General features: G+C 37.5%; 1 protein-coding gene across 2 annotated transcripts in view; it reads right to left on the bottom strand.

Moving 5' to 3' along the window:
- The window catches only part of Znf81 (zinc finger protein 81), a 220,562-nt gene that overhangs the window by 91,985 nt on the left and 122,943 nt on the right, over positions 1-5,634 (bottom strand). The window lies entirely within an intron of this gene.

The raw sequence follows: 5,634 nt of genomic DNA, 5'->3' as shown, positions 1-5,634 counted from the left end.
TGTATGCAATGTGTTAATTATTGAAACTGTCCTACCAATTTGGTTTGAAACTGTCTCATTGCTATTTGTTTCTCAATAAGATTATGGAAAAAATTCTGACAAAAAGAAAAAAACGATGCAGAAGTAAATTTAACAGACTTACAGCCTACCCAAGACAAATCCAGGGGATGACATGATTAATGAAATCTGAAGCAACTTGTCTGAACTGACTGAAATGATAACAGTAGAAGTAAAAATCTCAGATTTATAAGGCTATGCAGAAAATTAGGTCAGAAATAATCTCACAAATGGAAAAAAGAGAGTGAGAGAGACAAAATGACCATAATAAAGGACCTAAGCAGCAAATTTAGAGCGGACTTTCTTTTTTAAAATTTATTTTATGAAATATCAAGGAATTTTTAATTTCTGGATATCTATTTGAATTCCTTTCATGGATTGCATTTCTTTCCTGTGTTGGGCATTCTTGTTTCCAATATTTTTCTATTTTTTTTTACATACATGTAAAAAAGTAGATGGGGCTGGAGAGATGGCTCAGTAGAATGAGTGCTTCCCTGGCAAGCTCAAGGGCCTGAGTTCAATCCCTGGTTCCGAAAACAAAACAAAACAAAACAAAAAACAACCCAGAACAGTAGAGGAGCATAGAGAAATAACAGAAACAAGAATGCTCAACACAGAGTGTGTGGGAAAGATTCCAGCTATACTACACCAGCGGGACCTGTCTGGTCCAAACTCAGGCACAGTGTGAGTGAGACCCTCTTTTGTGCCCTTCAAACCCCACCACCACTCCGCAGCTGACCCCCATGCCCACCGAGTGAGAATTTCTACCATGTTAACGGGACCCCCGTATCCAGCCCTAGTCCAGGTCAAGGGAGGGCATGGGAGAGCTTCCTGCTACCCTGCGCCCATGGGACCTGTCCAGTCCAAGCCCAGGGGCAGCAAGAGTGAGACTCTCTTCCACGACCTTGGAACCCCAACCCCGCACCACTCCACAGTCCCCCCCTCCCGCCTAGTGAGTGAGAACTTCTGCTGCATTCTCCAGACCCCCAGATCCAGCCATAGCCCAGGCCCAGTGAGTGTGTAGGAGAGCTTCCTCTCATCCCTACTCGACCCCTACACACAGCTCAGGCCTGGCATACAGGCCTGGGGTGAAACTCTGCAGCTGCAGTCCTTGCAGAGAAAGGAAGGGAAAGAACCACCCAGCTAGTCCAGGAGCAGAACATCTTGCCAGAGGAGCACAACAGGTTCACTCCAAAGCATGGCAGCAAGAAGGAGCTGAGCACAGCAGCCAGACCCAAGCCAGGCGCAGCTGGATAAATTCAAACTTTGAAGATCTCCACCTGAATTTAAGTAGGTGCTAAGCCTATAAATGCACCGAAGCTCTATAACAAAGATCAGAAGACAGTGCTATACAAATGACAAAGGGAAGGAACAAAATGCAATCTCAGACCCCAATCCCACCTATAACAATGGCAGAGGACACTAACACAGAATAAATTGGGAACCACACAGCTGAAATCAATGAATCAAAGTTTCTGAAATAAAGAAACAACTGTAGGAAGGTATAGAGGAACTCAGATTGGAAATAAAAAAAGAATTCCTGAATTAATAGCATCTGCAGTAAAGAATCAAATGCAAAAAATATGGAGGAAAACCAATGCCCACCCTGAACAAATGCAGAGCACACTAGCTCAGCTGAAATGTATGAGTTAATAGCATCAAAAGTAAATAAGAAACAGCAGAAAGTTATAGAGGAACTCAAAGCAGAAATCTTTTCTGAAATAAAAACGAATTGTCTGAACTCATAGCATCTGAAGTGAAGAATCAACTACAGAAACAGAGTGAGGAAACTCAATCTGAAAAAATCTCTCCAGTAAAAGAATTAATAACAGCTTCTAAAGAAGATATTAATAAAAAAAATAGATGAGATTAGAAAAATGACAGATTCCTTGACTGAGCAATACAGGAAAGAAATAGATTGCATGATGCAGAGTCAAAGAGATATAGAAGAACTTAAAATCTCTATCACAAGCTTGCAAAACCGTCTGAGTGAAAGTGAAGACAGAGTTTCCAATATTGAAGACGCTGGTGGAGCTAGTGAAAAGGTAAGAAAAGATCTCTCAAAAATAACTAGAATGCAGGAAAAAAAATCCATCACCTGCAAGACGATGAAAAGGTGAACAATGTGAGACTAATAGGTATCAGTGAGAAAGAAGGAGTCAATACAAATGACATTAAAAAAATAGGGGTAGAAATAATAGCAGAAAACTTCCCAAATATGAGGAAACAATCTGACATTCAGGTAAATGAAGCACACAGAACGCAAAGTAACCTCAACCCAATTAAAAACACACCGCGATATATAACAGTCAAGATCCCAGAAATTCAGCACAAGAATAATGTACTGAAAGCCGCTAGAGAAAAGAAACAGATCACATTCAGAGGAAAACCCACCATAATTATGGCCAAGTTCTCTTCATAAACCCTGAAGGCAAGAACAGCATGGAGCAGAGTACTTCAAGTCCTCTATGGAAACAAATTCAAGCCCAGACTACTATATGCTGTAAAACTATCTTTAAAGTTTGTTGGAGAATTGAAATACTTCCATGACAATAAATAACTAAAGAATTACATGATGACAAAGGCAACCCTACACAGGCTAATGAAAGATGTTCTAGAGAGGGGCCAAAATCATCAGAACTCCATAAATAAGATCAGAAGCAACCAACTAAATAGGGCAAGCAATTAAACACAGGAGAAAAAGGAGTAAACATCAGCAGGTAAATAACATGTCAATTGTAAGTCAATACATCTCAGTTATAACCATCAATGTGAATGGACTCAATTCACCAATTAAGAGAAATAAACTGGCACAGTGGATAAGGAAACAAAATCCAACAATATGCTGTATACAAGAAACACATTTAACTCATAAAAAAAAATTCATAGGCTGAAAATCAAAGGAGGGAAAACAATACCACACACCCCAGTACCTGAGAAAAAAGCAGGGGTAGCAATTCTATCCTCAGGGCATCTCAACTTCAAACCAAGAATGATCAAGCAAAATAAAGAAGGCCACTATATACTGGTTAGGGAAAAAATTCAACAGGAAGAGGTAACACTCATAAATATGTATGCACCAAACAAGGGAGCACCACACCATATAAAGCAAATCTTAATGGACATGAAAAATATAATATCCAATACCATAATTTTATCAGGAGACCTTAACACCCCCTTAGTGCAAAAAGATAGGTCAAGCAGATAAAAAATTAGCAAAGAATAAATGGAACTGAACCAGAGTTTGAAACAAATGGACATGGTGGACATATATAGAGTGTTCTACTCAAACACAACTGAATACACATTTTCCTCAGGTATACATGGGTCATTTTCTAAAATAGAGCACATACTGGTCCATAGGTCATGCTTAAGTATATGCAAAAAAACAGAAATTATCCCATACATATTATTGGAACACAGTGCAGTAAAACTGGAAATAAATAACAAAAGAAACCAGAAAAAACCCTTAAATACATGGAAATTAAATGACACCCTACTCAGTAACCAATGGGTCACAGATGAAATTAAACAAGAAATTCAACAATATCTACAATTCAATGAAAATTCAAGCACAACTTATTGGAATTTATGGGATACGATGAAAGCAGTTCTCAGAGGGAAATTCATAGCTGTGAACTCACACATTAGGAAAACAGAACGGGAACAAATAAACACCCTAATGCTGCACCTCCAACAACTACAAAGGAAAGAGCTAACCAAACCCAGGACCCAAAGATGGGAAGAAATCACAAAGATAAGAGCTGAAATCAATTCAACTAAGACGAAGAAAACAGTTCAAAGAATTAACGAAACAAAAAGCTGGTTCTTTAAAGATTAAATAAAATCGAGAAACTCCTAGCTAGCTTCATCAGAAAGATGAAAGAAAAAAATTCAAATATAATCAATAAGGAATGAAAAGGTGTAATTGTGACAGACCAGTGGAAATTCAGAAGATTCTCAATAGCTACTTTGAGAATCTTTACTCTCACAGGACAGAGGATACAGAGGAAATGGACAGATTCCTAGAAAGTTAAAATTACTACAACTGAATCGACAACATATAACAACTCTCAATAACCCAATAATAGCCAATGAAATACGAAAGTTAATAAAAAACCTACCAACAAAGAAAAGTCAATATCTGGATGTATTCACAGCTGAATTATACAAGAAATTTATGGAAGGTATAATCCCAATAATCCCCAAAATCTTCAATGAAATTCAAAAGGAAGCAATCTTCCCAAAATCATTCATGGAGGCAAGTATTACACTGATATGAAAAACAGGGAAACATACAACTAAAAAAGAGAACTACAGGTCAATCTCCCTCATGAACATAGATGCAAAAATCCTCAATAAAATCCTAGCAAACAAAGTACAGCAAATCATCAAGAAGATTATACACCCGGATGAAGTAGGATTCATCCCAGGGATGCAAGGATGGTTCAATATTTGAAAATCTGTAAGTGTAATATAGTATATCAATACAGCGAAAACTAAAAAGCACATAATCATCTCAATTGATGCAGAGAAGGCTTTTGACAAAGTTCAACATTCATGCATGTTCAAAGTCCTACAGAAAATTGGAATAGATGGCCTGTACTTCAATCTGGTAAAAGCCATTTATGAAAGCTCAATGGCTAACATAATTCTAAATGGGGAAAGCCTGAGATCTTTTACTCTCAGATCTGGTACAAAACAACGATGTCTTCTATCACCACTCCTATTCAATATAGTTCTGGAATCATTAGCTAGAGCCATTAGACAAGAGAAAGAAAAGAAATAAGAATAGGTAAAGAAGAAGTTAATTATGATTATTTGCAGATGACATAATACTGTACCTAAAGACCCAAAAAACTCCGTCAAGAAGCTACTAGAATTAATACAGAAATTCAGTAGCATAGCAGGACACAAAGTCAATACCCAAAAGTCAATAGCATTCCTCTACATAGATAACAAACACACTGAGAGAAAAATTAGAGAATCAATACTCTCTTGGGTAGATGACTGTTTATAAAGGAAGGGGCTGGTGAACGAAGGCAGGAGACAGGAAAAGGAGTGTTGTCGACTGTTCTGCAAGAATATTGTATATGGTTAGATTTCTGGACTTATGTGTAAACATTTATAATTCTTTATTCCTAATTTTAAAATATAGTTTAATTTTTTAATTTATTTTGTCATATTCTGCAGTGACTTAAAGTTTAACAGATAAATACTTGGTGAAAAATACCTGTTCCATGATATGCCTAAGATGTTTGATATTCAGACAGATAGTGAGGTTAAGCTCAACAACCTAGGTTGTATGGTAATAACAATAAGCTTCTCTTCAGGAGGGTTAACAACCTAAGTTTGCAGACCAAAATTAAACAAAAAGGTGGGCTGCAAGGAAAGCCAACATTTTGGCCCTAGCCTTCCAAGGTCAGTTAAGACTCAGGACATATGAGAACTTGTATTGTTACATCATGTAACTCGGCAGTGTCCCAAATTTTCTGATCAAGGAGATTATGGGGCCAAAGGAGAAAGTAATCGATGATGTAGAGTGTGCCTAAGGAGAGTCACATGGAGAGAAAACAT

Source organism: Octodon degus, unplaced genomic scaffold (genome assembly GCF_000260255.1).
Source record: "Octodon degus isolate 3935 unplaced genomic scaffold, OctDeg1.0 scaffold00055, whole genome shotgun sequence".
Classification (NCBI taxonomy): Eukaryota; Metazoa; Chordata; class Mammalia; order Rodentia; family Octodontidae; genus Octodon; species Octodon degus.
Note: the sequence above shows the minus strand (reverse complement) of the source record. Positions and strands in the feature narration are given on the sequence as shown.